Below are 21,337 nucleotides of genomic sequence, written 5' to 3' on the forward strand. Positions count from 1 at the left end.
CGCAATGGAAAGAGAAAAGAGCAAACCGAGTGCAGAACAAATTCAAGTATAAAAACAACCCAAGTTACAAAAAAAAACGGAAAAGCAAACAAGCAAAACAAACAACTAACAAAACAACAAATAAATTTCAAACGATTACCGGATCGTTGAACAAACAAGCGTGAAGGTGAACAAAACAAAAAAGGAAATATTAGTTAGATTTAATCTTAACCAAAATAAAACTGAAAATGAAAAAAGAAAAACAAATGTTAACATAATTCATAATAATTATTATAATAACGCTAATAATAATGACGAAAATGAAATTAAATCAAGAGTATTGCAATTCAAAAAGAAGTAAACAAAACAACACGAACACACACTTAAGAGAAGTGGAAGGAGAAAAGGACAAACGATAGTAGAAACAAAACAGAATGACGAAACACTTTCTGTGTTTCGAGGAGAACAAAGGAGGGGCAGAAAAAAAAATTAAAAAAAAACAACAACTCATATAGGTGAGAACTTATTACGTTTTGAATTGGGTGTAGAAACAAAAGTAACGTTTAAACGAATGTGTTTTCGTGTGTTTTTGTTTAATTTTATTTTCTAGTAATTTGAAGCATATTCTGCGACACGAGATGAAACGAGAAAGAAGGACCCGCTGGGTTCGCTATATAGGCTAATTAGTGTGGAGCTGGCGGGTGGGAACTAGGTGAAGGGGAAGGGGGGAGTTAATGTTATTTCATAACAGCTGGCAGTAATAGTTGTAGTGGTGAACAAAAGCAACAAGAGAATACTGTGCGGCCATACAGTTGTCGGAGTAGGCCGTAGAGGGTAGATGACAAATACAAGTTGTGCAGTGAATGAATGCACAACTGCAGAGAAGGAGGGTGTCAAGGTTACTTTGCCTAAAGGGAGAGAAAAAAAAAAGAAACAAAATGGTGTGTAAATCCAGTTCAAAAAGCAAACAGCATAGATCGAGCAATTGTCAGGAGATAGTTTGTTGAAATTCATTCACTTATAGATGGAAAATTGAACAACAAATACAAAAGAAAAAAACGAGCAAAACATGTTAGGGGACAAGGTACGCAGAACAAAACGAAATGTACGGTTTTGTTCGTCTTGGTACACATTTCATACGATGTAGAATATTATGGTCATTTAGTAAAAGTGGTTATGGTTTCATATTTGTTTCGTTTCTCAAGAAGAACAGGGAGTTTAATTCAGTTTTGATACATTATTACATCACTTCTGAGCTTTTGAGTTGAGCTATGACACAACTATTTTGGCATTTGATGAACACACCATCAAGCTAGTTTATCGAAAAGTGTTCGTTTATCATCGAACTGCATCTCTTAAACACGAACAACTTTCATCAAGTGTTTGCAAAAACACGCTGAGAGAAACAACACAAAAAAATCCTTACACGCACAAACAAGTACGTAATAAGATCTTGCCTTGGCTGATTACAAATGTGCAACGAAAAATCACTTGGAAAATCTAGCACAAAGTGAACAATACTTGGTCACAAAACCCATCACCATTCAATCCCGTTTTTCCACTTTCCCGTTCTCTCTCTCTCTCTCTCTCTTTCTCTATTTCCATCTCTAATCACACTGTACCAGTATTTTGGTTGAAAATTTCCCAACGCACACATACATTAAAAACCCGGTGCCAGACATACTTTTTAATGTGACGACACCTCACCTAAGCGGGAAGCGTTCCAGTGTTGAAGGTATGGAAATCAGGTTTTAAAACTTTCTACTACATTCCATAATTCCAGTTCGAATGGAATCGAAATACAAAGCAGCAGAAAAGCAAGCAAAAAACCAATTCGGTCGTAAACACTTACGTTGTAGTACACAGCAGACAGAGGTGTCAGGATGATGCACGAGGGAGTGAAACTGCTCAGCATGTAACCGAAGAGCTTCTCTTTATGAGTGTGCGGGTGTGGGTGTATGTGGGGTGTGCGGGTGTAGGAGTATGGAAGACAATGGATTTCGAAACGATCTTTAAAACATAAAACAAAACAAACAAAAAAACAGAATAAAAATTGTTGGTTCTCCTCCCAGTGTAGAAAACGGAAATTTATATTACACCATTACGAAGTACTTTATAGCAACAGTAAAACAAAAAAAAACTCCCTAAAGACATATATTTGGGCCGATAACCTTTGGTCATCTACATGTTTTAGAGACAAAGCAAACAAACGAACAAAAAAAAAAAGAAACAATCAAACATATTATTCATAGTGGCAAGAGGCACACACCAGGCACGCTAATAGACTCACACTCACATAATAGCAAGAGCGCCACACGAACGGCACATGGTAGCAGTAAACCCATACAGCCTGGCGAACACACCTGCAAAGCGTATTACATTGTGGTAACTCGAGCAATCGAGCTAAAATTTGCACATAACGCGATCAGCTAGGAAAAACAAAAATTCTCTATACTAGAGCCCACTACCACGAAAAGCAATTATAATACAGCAACAACAACAAGGAAACACACTTCCACACACACATGTATCAACACAAACAAACAAAAACTCTATATTTATGATGCAGAAAAACACAGCACACTCAAACAACGTTGTTAAGAAATCAAAAGTATTGAGCCTAGTTTTCTGTTTTCCTGGCGTTTCATAACAAAAAAAAGGTAGAAAACAAACACGAGCAAACCGAATAGGACCGATGCACATAATACGCTTCTCTTCCTCCCCCCTTTAAGCATGGAAAATGGGGGATTAAACAAAACAGCAACAGTGTGTTTCTATCCCTGCTCACACGTGCTCGTTCGCTGTAAGAAAACGAGCACGATAAGCGCCTAACGATATGCAATATCCTGTTTCACTTTGCATTCGAAAGCAGCGCACGCAACAGTCGCGCGACAAACGGCGAATGGGGATAGAAGTGCAATGTTACAGTGCAAGAAAAAAAAAACAAAACAAAACCCAAACTCAAATCGTACCAAGCAGTGAGATATAAACACAACAATCTTAAACGTTAGCTAATTTGGAAGTGTTTGTTTTTCATAACCAAGGGCTAAAACATAAAATCAAACCATTAAAGCGCACAGTGACACTCTTCACTATTTCTTCCCTCCCACTCAACGGACGGCAGCGTAATCTTCCTCGTGAAACCCGTGTATACAATAAAGAGAGGTTTTAAAAACTATTATAATGAAGCGAAGCAAAGCAAAAGCAGCGGCAGCAGCGTGGCGTTACACAGGAAATACACACAGCTACAAACACACAAATTCTTACGAATCGAACGTCGAACGAACTCTTAACAATAAAAACAATAAATTCTGGAAATTAAACAAAAAAGCTGAAGGAAAACTAAGTAAACAGTCAACTTCACACCCTTCAAACGTTTGGTCCAAACGGAATGGTGCGAATAAAGGGAAAAAAAAATACACAAATTTACTAAACGTACTAAACAAAAATGTTATCGAAACGGTAACACGTACAGTTCCGTTCATACCAGCGGTTGGTGTCGAAATTTATACGCAAACAACTAAATGCAAACTAAATTTTCAATGCCCTACCTAAACCCCGGTACACGGAACACAAGCCAACTGTTGACCTAAAACGGCAAGGGAAAACCGAAGGAAGAGACTAATAAGAAAATAAATTCGTAGAACAACAACAACAGCAACCACGTCTCAGAAAGAAACCTTCCATTCACTAACCCCCTCAATTTACTTACGGTAATCACAGGCGCGTAACGCAATGCTAGCAAACGAAATTAAAGAAAACGAAACAAAAAAAATGAAAAGAAAGTTAAATAAATAAAATGAACAAAGAAAACAAAACCCACAAGCAGGCACACACGCACACAGAAGCATAAAAGAATTTGGGGTAAAAGAAAACAAAAACCAAATGCCAGTGTGTGCGCGTGTGTACGCAGTAAAAGCAAACGAGAAGTTAAACATGTGAAGCTCGGAACTCTCTACTGTAAAAGTATTATTTTACTAGTTTATTTTGTTTTTTGGATGAAAAAATTCTAATAAAAGTGACGTTAATATAAAAAAAATTATAAACCAAACTAACGCTGCGTCGTGTTGCTTGTTATACTGATGACAGAAGGAGGAGACGTTGAATAGTAGGTATAAGTCACCACACTAAGACTAGTAAGTAGTATCCTATGCAAACACATGCAAAATCGTGCATTTGTGTATGTGTAAGCGTATCATCATGCACGCGAAGAATGTGCAGATTAATCGTTTTTCTAACCTCGGGGTATGCGATGCTTCTTTGCTATCAACGTCCACCCTGACATATCACGCCGTTGCGGATCCGATTTCCGGATCCAGCATCCAGTATTGAGGCCACCCTGAAAGGATGTGTGTAGTAAATATATTACTGTAGCGTGCGAACAAGCGAGAGGCCACACGATTCTTTACATCTGCCGCTCTGGTATGAAATACGACCGGAACGCTTAGAGCCGGCTCCGGTGCAATTTGCACAATCGATCCACCGTATGTAAGGATGTGTTTCCCCCACGTCTCCAGCTAGACAGCAGCATGGTTTTGCGTCCAGTAATAGGCGTTCGGTCGGTCGACCCCGGGCTGGGCTGGCCACGATCGAAGACTGTTTGTTCTAGTTTGTTGTAGCGCGTCTGGCGGAGCGACGATGCCCAGCGTTTGCATGAATATTCATATCCCGCAACGCAGACACCGGGGTGGATCGGCGTCGGTTTCGGTCGTTGGAATTGGCCCCGGCCAAATAGTGGCGCAGCAAAGTAAACCAATGCTGCCTACGGCGCTTGTTTGCCTAGCGTCAACCACCGTAATTAGAGCGCAATCCTTGGACGGACGGAATCCCGGTTGCGCTCATTGATTTCGTACTGACGCTACGGCTGGGCACTCCTGGGGAAGGTGGGCAATACGGGAGAGTGCATCCTGGCGCGAGGGTGCGTACGTGGCAGGGGGCGGATACAACGTTGCAATGCGCGTGGTGAAAGAAAATTAAAAGCGCCCCAAGCGGAAGAGCACATCTATTATGGGTTGGATATGGGTATGTTGGTCGGTTGCCCTATGCAACTGACAGCGTATCTTGTGGTGTGTACAACCAGTTCGGTACAAGGTGCTCTGTCTGCTGCTTGTGTGGTTCGTGTCCGTACAAAGAAGCCGTACGTTGCAGGAGGAGAACAAGCATTTTCTAATGAGATACCTGAATGATTGACACGTTCCAGCGCGCTTTGTAATGTGTTTATTTCTTAGACACAAAACGCTACTTGGAGAATTGTGGGCCAACTTTCTACACACTGTTGAGATTGCTTCAAGTATTAATTCTTAAACCCTTGTTAATAATCTTATATGGCTAGAACACTACAGTAAACTTTCTTTATAATAAATAGTGGCATACTTTTAGGCGTTTTGTGCGATGCTGGTGTTCACCGCTCCTATAGAGATTTCCGTTAAATAAGCTTGTAAATTCTAACAAAGCAAATACTTATTCGATACATCTAAGTATGAAGTTTAAGTGTGAGCTATAATAAAAAATGATCGCTGGATGTCATTTATGCTGCTTCCTCTGAATGTCACTACATGGCAGAATTTCTCAATTTGTGTAGTAGCTTCAAGTAGAAACCCTTCTTTGCCTTGATGGCATAACACAGATTGATAAATAGGCTGTTATAATAATAACGTCTGTTAACTGAAGTCGTATAATAATCTACCTTTAACTACAAGTTTGCCCGAAGGAAATGAGATCAACTTTTGGAGCTCACATATCAGTGACAGATTAACCTATGGGCGGAATTGGCGGCTGCCAGGAGGAGCCTCGCTGGCCAGGGGAGCTTCTTCGTGTAGAATGATTAGTAAAGCATCAAACAAGGAGGAAATACCTTGAGAATTATGTACAAAATCAGCACAAGAAAGGAAAAGAATAGCGCGCCGAGTCGTAACATTGAAACTGAAAACATATATAAATTAAGTTTTACTTGTCTTTAAAAAATAAGAAAAATATAACAATATGACAATACGGCACTGGACCGTCATTATCAATTATAAATAAATAAAAATATAACAATAAAAAATAATAGCAAAATATCAGTTACCTCCTCGAAAGGATACTCTCTAGTTATTACCAGTCGCTCCAAGTAGCAAATTTGTGCAAAATGAGAAAATTTCTATGCTTGAACTAGAAGAGTAGAACTAAAAGTGATGTTGTTGTAAGTGGTGGAGAGTAATTAAACAAATATTTTAAGCATTTTTGTACAATTTTTTACACACACTTTAACAAAGATGTTGGTTCATGCACATTTCTTTCCTGCAACATAACGATACGAACACCAACGGAAAGTATTCTTCCCGTCAAATGTATTGATTTTAAAAATCGTTCATAAGTACAGGTAGCTTGAGCCAACCTTTGTGAAAGTAAATATATTTTTGAATCATTTTGTTTAACGTCTTTGGGTAGCCGAACAATTGTTAAAGTCGAGATACGATTCTTGTTATATTTTGATGAATGCTTGACCAATAAGTGCAAAGAAAATTAACTAAAAATCCGATTAAATGGCTTCACCTCTATGTGATAGAGGGCCAATTTCCTCTCCGCTAAGTGCCTCCTAACGGCTAAATCCGCCTCTGTCACACATATGAACTATGACGTCATAGGACGTCGTCAACTTAAAACTTACTTACTTTGAAATCAATTCAATACTGACATCAGTAAATCCAGATGACAAACCGGTAGGCATGCAAGATATCTTAGAAGTGAAGATAAACGCAAAATGTTTTCTCAGCTAGATCTGAAAGTTGACGAAGAATTTTCTCTAGAATCCATCGTTTTACTCGAAGAAGAGATTTTTTCCGAGAAATATTTTTCTAGCCTCATACAATTCTAGCTACTGAAAGTTGATCATGTCACGTGCCTCTATTATTCTCCAATCAATTTACTTTTCTTTCGATTTTTCTTCTCAGCTTTACGACCTTTCGAGGTCACACAGACCATTGGAATGGGTTACAAGACTTTTTCAGACCACGTAGAACGGTTCCGGATGGGATTTGAGCCCTGGTGGACCGTTATTTATTAGTGATTAGTCAAGTCCCGGTAGAACCTTCCTTTGTACCTGCAAATTCCGAGATGCATTCACACTCCGGGATGCATGGGATGCATGCAAACTCCGAAATCTGAAAACCTATAACCTTTTTGTTCCGTTGACAGCCTATTGCCGTATTGCGAACAACTTAAGATAGCATTGTTCAACATTTTCCTTGATTACAATACATTTTCTTCTACGAAATGGCAATGAAGTATGGCATCTTTGCCCGGTTGTACAGGTGTAATAGGTGCTAACATTTCTTGTTGGCTGCCATGAGTTTTCAAATCGTTTCTTCGTCGCGGCGAATCGCAAAAAAATCGCTAAAACGCACAATGTATAAATTATAAATTCGTCATTATGTGAATTGTGCAAATTATCCGGTAATAGAAAAAGAAATGAAAATATGAAAAGCGAAATCCCGACTAAGGCTCGGTAGTGTTTGCTTAGTAGGTTTTCAAAATAATTTGTTATTTGTCCATCGCCAATTCAATACTTAGGTCACCTTTATGCAATCACGTCTGCGCTCCAATCCTTCCGCTTTCTGGCGTTTTGAGAATAATCGCAGAAATTTACATCACATTCCCTCCTACATGTCCCTTGGAGCGATTGTTGCTTCGTCAGTTTGTTTGCGGCTCCAGCATTTACTTCTGGAGCTCAAGCAACTGGTTCTTCTCTCGCGTAGTTGAATACATTTGACTGTCATTGAACCCCTCAGAGTTTACCGATTGTGCACACGACACTACTTAATCTTAAGCTCTTTTTATCGCCTGGTCCTAATGGTATTCCATCATCTATCTCAGGGCCGGATCTTCCTGTAAGTGGACTGATCGGCGCACATCAGGTGTTTGAACTCTCTGTTCGTTTTCCTAGTCTGCTCTTCGTTGAAATATGCCTCAGTAATGGTGGAGCGGATTCAGAGGACTTTCACTGGCTTTGTCATGCGTAATGTATTTGGCACTTCTGGCTCAGCGATGCCGTCGTATCCTGTATGCTGTCAATTGCTGGGTCTGGAGCCCTTAGAATCTTGTCGCACACTTGGTCAAGTATACCGTATTGCCTCCCTTCTCCTTAATACCATTGATGGTCCTTCCTCACTCTCATCCATTAATTTATATGGACCCACGCACCACCTTCGTTCTCGTTCTCCCCTCGTGATTGCATCAAGGATATCTTCTTTGTTTTTGGTTTTTCTATTTCCATATCTTCCTTCCGAGCTGGTCTTCATGCGTTCTCTCTTTCTAGTTCCTCTCCCTGACTCATTCCCTAGGTTGAATTAAAAAAAAATTGTGATTTGTTCTAATAATCCTCTAGTTCAGAATTTCTTGAATTGTTTTCATTACAAATTAATAACAAACGTAAAATTATTTATAAAACTTGTAGCAATAGAGTAGCACCTGGCTAGCGAGTGACGCAATGTAATATGATATCAATTCAAAACAACCAGCGATTACAGACAGTGGTCAGCAACACAAAACAACAATACACCAAACAAGTAACTTCATGCAGATCGAACCATAGCAAGCAGATAGATCAAATGACGTATAAAAATGCAATAACAAACTCGTTAAGAAAAACGAGCAAAAACTATTGCAAGAATTGGGTACAAGTAAAGCGGTCTAGGAAGCCTTAGGGAGAGAGAGCAGCCAAGAGAGAAGGTACAACAAGCTAAACCTTGTGTTCAATTCTTTCTAGAGGCTTGGTTGTCCCCCTACCCAAGGTAAGGCCACAAACCTCCAACATGCCTGTAAGGGATATTCCTTCTGAATATCCAAAGTCGAGAGTCCCCCTACCAAAGGTAAGGCCTCGATGTCGCCAACGTTCCAGTAAGGACGATTCTCCTCTAGAATCTTTAGACTGCCTGGACAGTCTAACAAAAGAAAGATATTGGTCTGCACAGCAAGCAATCACGTTGTTTAGTTCTCGTCGCGATTATAAGTACGAAATTCTTCTTCCCTACCACGATATAATTTTGACAATCTTCAATTGAGCAATCTAGAGCTCGTTGGAGGAAGGCACGCCCGTCTTTCTCTTCTTCCATTCTTCACTCGCTACGCTCGCTTGTTCGACGTTTCTAAGCTACGACAAAGGCGACGAAGTTTGGGTGCGTAACGCTATCGTTGAGAGCTATCGTGAGATAATGAAACAGAACAACCTTAACCCAAAGTCCGTCTAATTAATATCCGAAAGAGTCATTTGTACGTAAAAATTACTCTCATAATGGCAGAACATACATTCTAGGGACCTTAGGAGTTGTGTCCTGTCAAATTATTCAGTAGTAAGTTCTTGCTACAGGAGAACGGTTCTTATGGGATTCCGTACCCAGTCCTCTGTGTGAAAAACTGGACTAGACTTGTGGGCTAGATGGCGATATTTTGACATTATTTTATTCTATTTCTATAAAATAGCTATAAAAGAATGTTTCCCATATAAAATGTTCTAATAATCTGACAAATTCTAATGTCATACTCGTCATCTTTCAACTCCGCACAGCGTACCAATGCCATATTTACTTACTGAATCCTCCTTGAATAACCATCCAACTTCCTGCGTTCGTCCCTTGCGGCAATGAAGTATTTATACTTTTTTGCATACACAAACCTTAACGCATCGGTCCCTAGCTCTGCTTTCGTTCCTTCCTTTTATATAGCCTGTTGGCAAATGTTTGCGGAACATTCCATTCCCATTTTTGTCCCATCCCGAATTGTTCGACCGGTGTACCGGTGTGTTCTGGGACATTAATCTTACCTGCAACAGGACGCCACCGGTATGACCGGTGTGACGTACGTTTGCACTGGTGAGGATGAATTAGACACGTGCCCGAGCGTTTTGTTTACACTCCACTGTTCACGCTAAAAGATGATACGAGTGAAGATGGCGAGACAAGCATCCAAAGTTGTGTGCCCGTTTTCGGTGACATCTCTCGTTAGCATTTATGGCTGACCTTTTGACCCTTCTCGTCCTTTTTTTTTCTTTTACGATGCTTTTCCTTTGGGGAATGTGTCCGTCTTCTATCCAGTCGTGGCGGCACACACACACACACACACACACACATACACACACTATTATCAACGTTAAACTGCCCGTTAAGAAGGTACGCGTGAATATTAGGCAAACCGGAAACGATTACAGACGAAAAAGAGAAAAAAGGGCTTTTCTATGGGCGTTTCGGGCGTTTGAAACATTTCTTCCCATGTACTCGTTATTCCCCGTTCGAATCTTATTTCCATCGAAACACAATTTCCGTCCACTTGGCGCGCACCTGGCAAAAGGAGGCACGGAGCATCCTGAGCATCGGCGGGGCTAAATCGGCTCCCGTTCAAACGTATCAATTTCATCGTGCCTGTGTGCGTACGGCTCGTAACAGCAGCAACTCGTTATTCGTGCATTCCCGTTGCCGACGCGAAAACGAGGATGAAAAACAAAACAAAAAACGACCCACGATTCGCGAATTCGGAAAAGAAAATTTTCACGTAACGCTTTTCGCAGCGCACCGACGTCACGCTACAGAAGGGCCATTTGCGTTGATTGCGCCTATCGATCGTAGTAACAACATCGATAACAGGACTGTGGTGGTCGTGCGTTCGCACGCTCGCTTTGCTTCCGGCGTCCGTTTGCAACACACAAAAGCGCCACACCGGTTGGAACCGAAAAACAGATGGCTGTAATAGGGCGCGCGATTTTCCTCCGAGTGTGTGTGTGTGTGTGTGTGTGTGCGCGCGTAGGAGCAAATTATGTGATTTGTGGCCAGCTCAGGAGTTGGTTACCATTTTCTTGGAAGTGGCAGCGACCACACGAAACTCCCGACAATCGCCGGATGTTGCCAGCACCAGTGGCAGTGAATGGATTTGATTGAGCGTGGTCCGTCGTGTGAAAGGGTTGTGTGTGCTTATTCAACGGCTAATTGGATTCATCGTTCATCGGTTATTTATTTTTCGCTACGGTCTTGCGCTTGCTAAAGCGTTCCGTTGCGTGTTAATTTATCACTTGCTGCACTGTGAATGCAATTGATTTATCACGCCATCGGGTGAAAGTGCTCTTTAATTTTCGTTCCAAAAACACACGGCCGGGAGGCACGGCGATTTCCTTGAGGCTATCCGTCTTCAAACGCCTATTTTCAAGACTGAACGCAAGGAGGATGGGAAAGGGAAAGGGGGAAGGGGGGGTAAGAATTGCCCCCAATTTTCATCGCCCGAAGAACCAACTTCCGCAATCGACAATCTCGTGCCGAAGTGAGCAAATTGGCCCAGCTTTAAACCTCACAGTGTACCGCCGCTGGCAGCATTTTGATGTCCGTTTCCATAATTTGATTTCAGCAATCCGGCCGGAAATGGACCCAAAATGCACAACACATCGGCACCGATAAGAAGCTGCTAAAACCCTTAACACACTCACACACACACACACACTCTCGCACACAAGCTTGGAAAGCGTCGCTGAAGAATACAAAATTAATTTTGGCCGTCTTTGCAATGGAGACGCCTGGTGTTTTGTTGGTGTCGCGCGCTCAGACACGAACCATGGCCTCACGCATACGCGTGTATGCCCAGCTATCGAGCGAAGCGAACGATGTTATTTTCTACAACAATTTACGCTTCTGTTCTCGCGTGAAAGCGTTGCCTTCAGTTTTTGTGCCTTTTTTTATACTTTCTCCCATTCAAAAGTTTATCGTTTTGAAGGACTTTTTATGTTCTTTTTTTCCATCTTGCCAGGAAATTTAAATTGATGTGATAGATCCAAATTTTAAGATCCGAACAGACCAGTTTTATTGTAAAATTGCGCTGTGTTGTAAAATAGAAAAGAATATGCCCAAAAAATCACGTAATTAATTTAACTCCGCTGAGCTGCTAGCTGAGCTGCTCACTTAACGATTCACTGCATTTTCAGTATTGGTGTGGCTGAGGTTAAAAATAATCCCTCAAAGAAATACAATTTCCTGCTAAAATCTGAATTATTTCGTCGAAATCTTTGATGCTGGCAAACAAATCTTAAGAATTTAATTGTATCATAGCTCATTATTTTTTTGGATTTCTGTCTAAATCCAGACTCTAATTCCAAGCGGAGTCATAGATGCCATCAGATTAAATCTCTTTTATATTTTTTTAAAGGTGGCAATTTGAAAGCTGTCTTTTTGCCCTAAATACATGCCCAAGAAGGAAAGGAAGAAGAAATGCTAACCAAAAAATCGAGTAATGCTTAAAGTAATCGAACAATTCCCAGAATTTTTGCTCACTTTTGGTATTTGTGTAGCAAAATTAATATTTTTGCAACTGAAATTTAATTCTACTTAAAGAGTCCCAAAACACTGATCGTAGCCCAGCAAGCAACAGCTCAGTTTCCGAACATGCTGCAAATAATTATAGTGTGTAGTTGTGCAAAAGACGATTGCAGCTCGCGGATAAATATTTGCCACCAATCAGTGGCGCCACGTTGCCGCGAATGCTTTGTTATCCATTCAAAACACCAAGGATGAAACATTATGCATCGATGCATACGAGCGTAAACCATGCAGCAAATTATCTTATTAGCAATGTTTTCCTCCTTTCCCCCGTTTCCCAGCTAGCCTTTCGTCCGCACTAGCGTTTCGGGTTGATGCACCAAAACCCAGTGATGGTTGTGCTGTGGGCTAATTATTTCTCTCCTGTATGAAATGTGAGCCTTAACCAGAAGCCTTGTGAATTCAAAATATTGTCTCCTCTTTCACTCGGTTAAAACTGGAAGCGGCAAAATGGGACACTATTAGTGTAACCATTCTTGTACTTTGATCCCTGGCCACGCTACGACACTACATGGCCCGATATTATTCGGGCAAAAACCATTAACTGCACAGTGGCAGTTTGTGTGCCTTGGCGCGAACAAAAGCTGCTGCGGTGCACGAACAAAACCTTTAAAAATGAAACACGGAACAAACCGTGAAGTTGCCCCCGGAGAGGCACAACATGCGAAACACACTGTGGGAAACGAACGATCGTTTGATGCAATGTTTATGGGTGGTGTGGGAGGGCAAAAACCTGTCCCATATTTACCACACTTCCTGGGCGACTAATATGCCCCGGTAAGAACGGTAAGTAAAATGCGAAGATTATTGTGCAAGCTGCCGAGTTTTGGTGTTGCTGCTTCGAGAGTTTGGTCTCGAAATTGAATGTTTACAAAGCATAAAGAGGAAGCATTATATCTTACCCTCAATAGGAGTGTTGCTATTCGAACGGTACGGTACCGTCGTTGTAGTGAGAGTCGGGTGTGGAAATTTAATGTGTACGAGCAATGCTAGTAAAGTAAAATTTAATTTTATCATAATAAAACGTTTAAAATTGATGTTCATTAGCAAGCAATGTCGATATGATCCTCGTTTAATTTATATAGAAAAGATTTATCCGTTTGAATCGTATGCGCCTAAAAGTATGTGATTCTGAACAGTACCTGCAACAGGATTGTCTTTTATAAGATTTTTCCCCGGAGTTTTCTCCTCTAAGCGTCTGAGTGACCTCTTTATCGCCTTGTTTCTGAAGTTACTTATTAACTTATCTACTTTCTTACTTACAGAACAAAATATTACACAACAGAACTCCCTACTATTCCTCCCTTAAAACCAACACATTCCACAGCAATCTCCCAAGCAAAGAGGAAAATCATTTCATTGGGTTCAAATGTCGCTGTGAGCGGCTTAACCAATTGAAAAACTTTCACATCGTTACACTCGTTTCCCGTCAACACGCCACGGCGTATGCAAATCAAGCTTGCACCCTTAACTTTGCTGAAGCAAACACTTCCTACACTTGCTGCGAAATCATTAATCTTCGCCCATTTTACAGAAGACCAAAAAAAAAAAACACCCGACGAAAGAAACGTAATAGCTTTGTAAGGAACAAAACAAAAAAAAAACCTCCCCAAAAAAACAACGAAAAGAACAACAGAAAAGTGTTGAAAGGATTCCTTCCGATACCTTCCCCAAAAGTGATACATCAAATTGGAATGTCTAATGCGCTTGCATGCTTTTGTTTTCGCCCTTGCCTTTCGCTTCGCTCATTCATTCGACAAAACACGCAACAAAGCGTTCAAATAAATTGGAAAGCATAGGAAGAGGGTGCAAGAAAAGTGTTCCCAATTTTTCAACTCACCTACCAACCAACCAAGGAGCCTGAGCGGCCTGGGCGAAGACTGACGACAGCGTGGAGCAGTCTTGCCACATGTATGAATCGCGTTTTCCCTAATGAAGATTTACTAGAGTCAGAGTCGGCACACGCTTGGCAACTCCTCACGGTGAGTAGCACCAGCCCGGGCTACCATCAGACGGCTTTCCATCGTGAGTTTTCTCCAGTGGGTTTCCCATCTTCCGACCCGGTGTACAGACTGTGTACGCAATTTGCCCTCGGCGATCTGACGCACCTAGGCGAGATAAAAACAAGCACGTTTGAGAGAAAAAGTTGCACGACAACATCGTTGCACACACACACACACAGACACACGGGGGTTGGACTCAAGCACAACAAACACGACACATGACTGCTGATAAGCAGCGTCAGAACGACGCTTGTGTCCCGATGTGTGACAGGGGACAGAGTTGTGTTGTACCGTCTTCACTGCAGCAAACCAAGATGAAACCACACACACACACGATTTGTTTCCTCTCTTCGCTTCTTCCTTCCAACATCACCGCAGCACATACACGCCATAACACATTCCGAAGACACCTGAGAATTGTTCAGCGTGAGTGATGGGGACCGATGCGGTGTGTAGCACATCAAAACACACCAAATCACGCTATTACCACTTGTCTACCGGGCTGCCGGGATGCCGGGAGGGAATTATGTATCGCAGCTCTTATACGGCCCGGGCTCGGTCAGACCAGGAAGGATCCATTAGGGGTGCCGCTGCTCGACAGATTATTGTGCTGCTTGTGTGTGTGTGTGTGTGTGTGTGTGTGTGTGTGTGTGTGTGTGTGTGTGTGTGTGTGTGTGTGTGTGTGTGTGTGTGTGTGTGTGTGTGTATCGGTGTCATTGTTTGTTTCGAGAAGTGTGGGTGCTTCGCTTTGATGAAGAACAGTTTCCTCACACGCACCCACCGAAAACGTTCCTGTCCAGGTGGTTTTACTGGTTTGCCAGCGGAAGCGCCTGTGTGTAGGCAATTATTCGATTTGTGTGTGTTTGGACACCATTGCTTTGCAATCCTGGCAGGCGTAAAATCTCCCATTTTTTTACGGTTAAGAAACCGTACGGACACTCTGTATCTAATAACTCGCACAAAACGAGGACACAAGCGAATCACAATCGATGTAGGGTTTTACGGAGAATTTTCAATCTTCAAACGCTGCGGGGAGAGTCTGCCGTGTACAATAAAATCGTTTTGTGAACAACAAAAAATCAAGGAACACTTTCCACCTGGGTATCCTTTTGTAGTGCGGAACAAAATGGACAGCATGGGAACAAAATCCATGCACGGCTTACTGTCCCAATAGCCTCGTCGGAACGGTGCAAGTCAACAGCAAACAAACAAAGGTGGAATTTTTAACTTCACCTTCGACTTTTCTTCGATACAAATCACACACCATGTACCGCACAGTAAAAGGACACAGGTGATTCTGTTCGGCACTACAATACCCCGTACGTAGCAGGTGGGCCACAGTGTTGTGCCACCAGACCGGGGTTTGGTGAAATCATTCGAACATGAAAACGAATCGAGCAGGAATTACCTGTGTATTATTAAGGAATACAGCGGTCCTGTGTTGCCGAATGAAAATCGATGGCTTCTTGATCGGTCGCTCCCTACATCAATACCGCAACCGCACGACGGAGTAGTGTTTTGCTATCATCACCTGGTCTGGCTTGGTAAATGGAAAATAACTGTTCGAATGTGTCACACATACGCTGTGTGGCAGTACTGTCAACGTGTTATGGAACTGGTGAAACGTGGTTTTTCATTGTTTTCTTCTCTTTCTCTCTCCCTCTATGCGGTCGAGCACGTTTTCCATGCAGAACACGCGCACGCGGCACAAGACAGAAAAGGTGTAAAAACACATCATTATTGATTGTGGATCACTTTTTATTTTGCATCTGAATGTGAAATCCTTTACCCTGGTGCGAGGTGTAAGTGTTTGTGTGTGGGAAGCGTGTGTGGTAATAACATTTTACAACGATGATGAGAAGGTAATCGGGAAACCATAGAATAAACGTTAGTGGTGTTCAATTTGAAGGGGTCTCTGTACACGAAACGTACCGCTGATAGAAAGTGTTAGTGTATGAACGTTTATTATGATCAATTTAACTACCATTCAGACCTTTTTTGGGTTACATTTGTACACAGCATAAGTAAGTTTTTAGTGGCATCATAGCGCCTACAAGTAGGCAATCTAATGGTGGATTTAGTCTTTTTGAGCCTAAGCGGCGAGGAAATGGGGGCCCTCTATTACATACAATCTAATATGAAACCATATGAAACCATGTAATCGCATTTATAACTAACTTTCACTGTACTTACTATTTTAATGATCATGAACATTGATCTGCATAAGACAAAAACTGCAAAGAAATTGAGACGTAGGGATCGGTTTCATTTGTTCCACAAACAGATACGTGGCCCAAAGACGCATAGAACGGTTTGCTGAGCGAGTTTCGTTGAGTTTCCACGAGCTAAGAGGATCCAATAAACTCTCGGAAAATTTCGCCAGCCTACAAAGGTGTCTCCAAAGGTCTAAGCCTCCAAAGGTGCATCCAACGGTATGCTGCACGCCTCGATCGGACCAAACATGAGCGAGCTATTGCAAATTTTCCGCAGAAAAACCCCATTTTCATGGAATAACTGGGTGAATATGGTTCAATATGGAGGGATGGTTCAAGTTGGTTTGTTCCACAAAAAGATGCGCGGCTTAAAGTTAATCGGATCAGGACGCTCTGCATACCGTTGGATGCGTCTTCGGACCGCACATCTTTTGTCCAACACTTCTCCCAGATCCCTCTACCCCTGTCAAGTTATTCTACAAAAATCCTTTTTCACAGTTTTCCGCAATATTCGCTCTCTATCCAGCACTCTCAACAACCTTACCCTGACGATCGACAAAACGATTTTTCGCACTGTTTAACCTTGATCTTCTTCGCTTATCATTAATACCAATCTTACCCGGTAAAGCACACAATCAAAATGGGTGAACCTTGATGAAAACCGTTAACTTCTACCTGCATACAAACAGACCAATTGCATTTTCTCCGCTGCGAACCGTATCGGTACGACCGTTCGGCGAAATGTAAATGAAATTTACATTTACTACGCTAACTGTGAGCAATCGATAATCTGGGATGGACCCAGAAGCAGCAGCAGTATCGTTCGACGAGTGTTCGATCAACCATAGTCTGCACTGCCGTCTACCGTTTGCCGTCGAAGTTTTCCCACGCACAGGCAACGAACGCTAATGGATTGCTTATCATCAAAGCAGTCGAGCTGTGAGACTTGCAGAAATATGCCCCTTGTCTGCAACGGTTCCGGCACCCAGCTGAAAAGGGGCGAATTGTAAATCACAAACGAGCTATTAATAGCGTCATAATAAGGGGAAGATGATTTTAATTGCATGCTTTTAGGCGCACTTTTTCGTGCCTCTGATGCGCCCTGAAGCATGCAATTTGCATAACAACGCACCTATTTAAAGCATTAACAGAGCGTAAGTGGTTGGTTTGATAAGGATGCCGACTTGGCTTCTGCCAAGCAAGCCTAGTACCCTAGTTGGATCGGATGGTGCATTTAATTCAAATTAAAGCATTGCGCTCTTCAAAATTGCGTGCTCAGACGCGGTAAGAGATTGATAGAAAAATTGGTAAACTTTACAGAAGATTGGAGAACTTTCGATTGGAAAATTGTAATTGTTGCAGCTGTTTGCTGGTTTTTCAAGACTCAAACTCAACCCCCCTTGTATCGATCGTGGAACAAAAAAAAACCCCATTCAATTAGCCATTTGTTCCTTGCCAACCGTATGGTGTATGGTGTTTTCGTCCATCGGTACGTTTGAAATGGAAGAAAAACACTCCGGCAACGGTTCGCTGAATTTGACGAGCGAAAAACTTTCCTTTCACATCGCAGAAACATGCATTGTTTTCTCGTTAAAGTACTAAATACCAACCACATGCCGAACTTGCTGCTAGAGTGTGGCAACCTAAAAATTGTTTTTATAGCACTCGTTCCAACAAGTTGAGTGTACAAGCATGAAACTTATCGTAAATACTTGCTCTCCACATGCTTGCACGAGAGTTGCCCGATTATCCTAAACGTATTGCAAATGACGCCACACACACACACACACACACACACACACACACACACACATGTAAAAAGCCGGTTCCGAATTTGGGATTATTGCTCGCTTCACCGTGCACACGGACCGACGACTCAGTTTTAATGGGAAGGTAATTCTATTAGTCAGCACAAACCACCCACTAACACGGGGTAAAGCAACTTCGAATTGCGGTAATGAAAGGATGGATAAAGATAACATGCTTCCCGTAGTCCCCGTTGAATGTCTCATCCAATCACTTTGGCAAAGCATTCCCGAAAGCGCCACCATGTGTGTGTGTGTGTGGGCATGTGTGGGATAGGGAAAAGCGGGTTTGTTGTGAGGGGAATGTTGTATGGTTGAGTCTGACTGTGTTCCAACATACCTCAACCAGAGGTGAGGACACAGATAAAAACAAACCCTATTGTGAGTCTTGGTACATCTGTGTATAAAATGGAAGACATAATGGAGATGCGATTAGAAAGTTGATAGGAGGTTAGATTGTTTTATTTTTAGTCGCTTTCCTTTCTTTCTAACCAACATTTGATTGAAATTTAAGTAAAACAGCATGTATAGCATTGCAAAACAGCATGTGATATTGATTTTACCTCTCGTGTCGTACCTGAATTTTAATTATCTTTTTTATGTTGCCCGAGACGCTTCTTTAACTCTCTGGAATCTGATGCTTAGCTTTAACACGATCAGCTCAAACACTCAGAAAGTCCAGATTTGTGCTTCAACCTTTCCGGTCTATTGTTTTATGAGAAGAAAATTCAAAGAATTGTTTGTATGGCATAAGAGTTTTGCATTCAACACCGGTTTCAACGCTTGAACGCGCTCGCATCTGAAAGGCCACAATTTCTCGAAACGGATCTGCAGTGTAAGGTACTCTGTCTATTGCCTACCTTTAGGCGCTTAGCATCGCTTCTTCATCTACTTCTATGCAGTAACATACTTCAAAACAGCTTAACTATCTTTATTGAGTGTAAAAAATCTTTTAAAAAATTACAAGTTTTCTTTTTATGTTATTTCTTCCCTCCTGCCCGGTTATACCTTCTTCCAAGGATCTTTAAATTCTGCTTCCTTCCAACAAACAAAACACCATCATGCTGTGCACTCCTAAAGTTTCTGACTGTCAAAAGCTTACTTTCCTTAGGCTTCCAAAGGGGGAGGAAAAAGTAAAAATCACCCCCCAAAACGTCGCGTAAACATCATCAGTCGCATATCATACGCAGCGTGGTTGCGAGTGTCGTCTAATTAAAAACCGACTCGATGCGGGGAAACAGATAAGAAAATTCGTTTAAATGCTACTGCCCTGCTTACTTGCCATCCAAAGGCTCCGCAAAGGTCGCAGGAATGGGGGGTGGGGGGGGGGGGGTGAGGAGTGTAGAAACAAACCGTAAACGACCTCCTTCCAGCTGACAGTGTCCCGGTGTTATCAATGGTTTATCTTTTCATAATGCCATAAATATTCAAGCACGGTGATGGCGAACGGTGAAATTGGCGTGTAAGCCGTCCATGGTGAGGTTTGCCTGTGATTAACATATCACAATATAGATAAGCTTTGGGACGAGATGGGTGAGAACACGTTGAAGCTGGGTTTTAAACTAAAACGGAATTATGCTATTAAATGTGAGAGTGGTGCCAAAATCGCAATAATAAAAAGGAATCGATTTTTTTGCACGTGCCTTGCTTAAAAGCTGGGAAGGAAATTAAAAAAAAAAGCAACCATCAACCAGTAGTACATCGCCAAATAATTGGCATAGTGTTGCTGTACCTACAGTCAGCTTTCATGCACAATCAATTTCAATCACGGATGTGTCATTTTTATGCTGATGCCTGTCACATTAATTGCAGGTTTTGTGTAGCGCCCAATCCCACCCAATGCTCCCAGTGTACTTCCTTCGTTCGCCTTTTGATTGCGCTCCATTAGGCGCTTTACCGATTTCCCAAGGACGCAACGATGGAGCAAATCATAAACACCAACCAACCGGTACCGGAAACCGGAAATAAACGTATCGTCAAAATTTTTGACACCATCGTCCCGGTTGGGCTTACTTTTTTATGCTAATGGAAAAAGATTACTGTTCACACCGCAAACGAGTACCGACGCGCTAACAATTGAAGCGTGGTGTGACCTTTGAAACTATGCTTTAAAGAGTGCATCGTTTGAAATAGCAATTTGACATTTGGCATAGAAAGATAGCAATTGTTTTAAATAAATCTCTTAAAAACTTACTCCTCTGGACACTTTCTTCGACTCGCTTTTTACAGTATGGTAATTATTTTAATTGCATAAAACAAAATTAAAGGAACAAAAACCTACCAACCGGTAACGGGTCATTACTGCAAAAATGTAATGCCTACGGTCATCAGAGAGAAAAGCGAGCGAAAAAAAAGGAAGAGGCGAAAATTTTTTAATTGATTTCATTAGCTCATTAATTGCGGTGCATTTGTTTGCGTTCATTACAAAGCCTTCCCTTTTGCTTGCCAAATGACCATCAGACGCAAGGGACTGTTTGCTTAAAGTTGCCATAAAAAAGATCGCCCCATAAAGCGATTTCTGGAAATTAAATAACTTTTTGAATATACTTTATTGTTTTGCAAAAAAAATTCTACTACTGAGAAACAAAACAAAAAAATGTTTTCATAAAAAAATAAACAATTTTATGATTGTAATCACGTTAATCAAATCCAACCATTGGAACGATGGAATAAATATTTACTCCAGCGAATCACGCTTCACCTAACTGTGAGCTCTCCTAATGTTATTTCGGTTTTATTTCGCGGTTTAAACGTGTGCAGGGAACTTCTATTGCTCTGCCCTGGGAAAAGGCAACAAAATGAACATAAAAAAAAAAATACCGTTAATTAAGCCATACATTGGTGGAACCTTTTGAGAAGCTTTTTCACTAAACATGAACCTTTAAATCACACTCTCTTGGATTGAAATGCTGAAAAATATGATTTTACATGCTGTTTTAACAGTGCCGAAAGCGAAAGATATGTAGAAAGAATATGACTATGAGACTGCATACATTTAGGCGTTTTTT

At 41.5% G+C, this 21,337-nt stretch overlaps 1 protein-coding gene across 1 annotated transcript in view; it reads left to right on the plus strand.

The window, feature by feature from the left end:
• The window catches only part of LOC126559365 (AP-2 complex subunit sigma), a 576,875-nt gene extending 572,989 nt beyond the window's left edge, over positions 1-3,886 (plus strand). The window contains exon 3 of the mRNA XM_050215512.1: positions 3,872-3,886. The gene's annotated coding sequence lies outside the window, so the exon portion shown is untranslated. The remainder of the gene's footprint in view (positions 1-3,871) is intronic.
• The last annotated feature ends 17,451 nt before the right edge of the window (positions 3,887-21,337 follow it).

This window comes from Anopheles maculipalpis, chromosome 2RL (assembly GCF_943734695.1).
Source record: "Anopheles maculipalpis chromosome 2RL, idAnoMacuDA_375_x, whole genome shotgun sequence".
Classification (NCBI taxonomy): domain Eukaryota; kingdom Metazoa; phylum Arthropoda; class Insecta; order Diptera; family Culicidae; genus Anopheles; species Anopheles maculipalpis.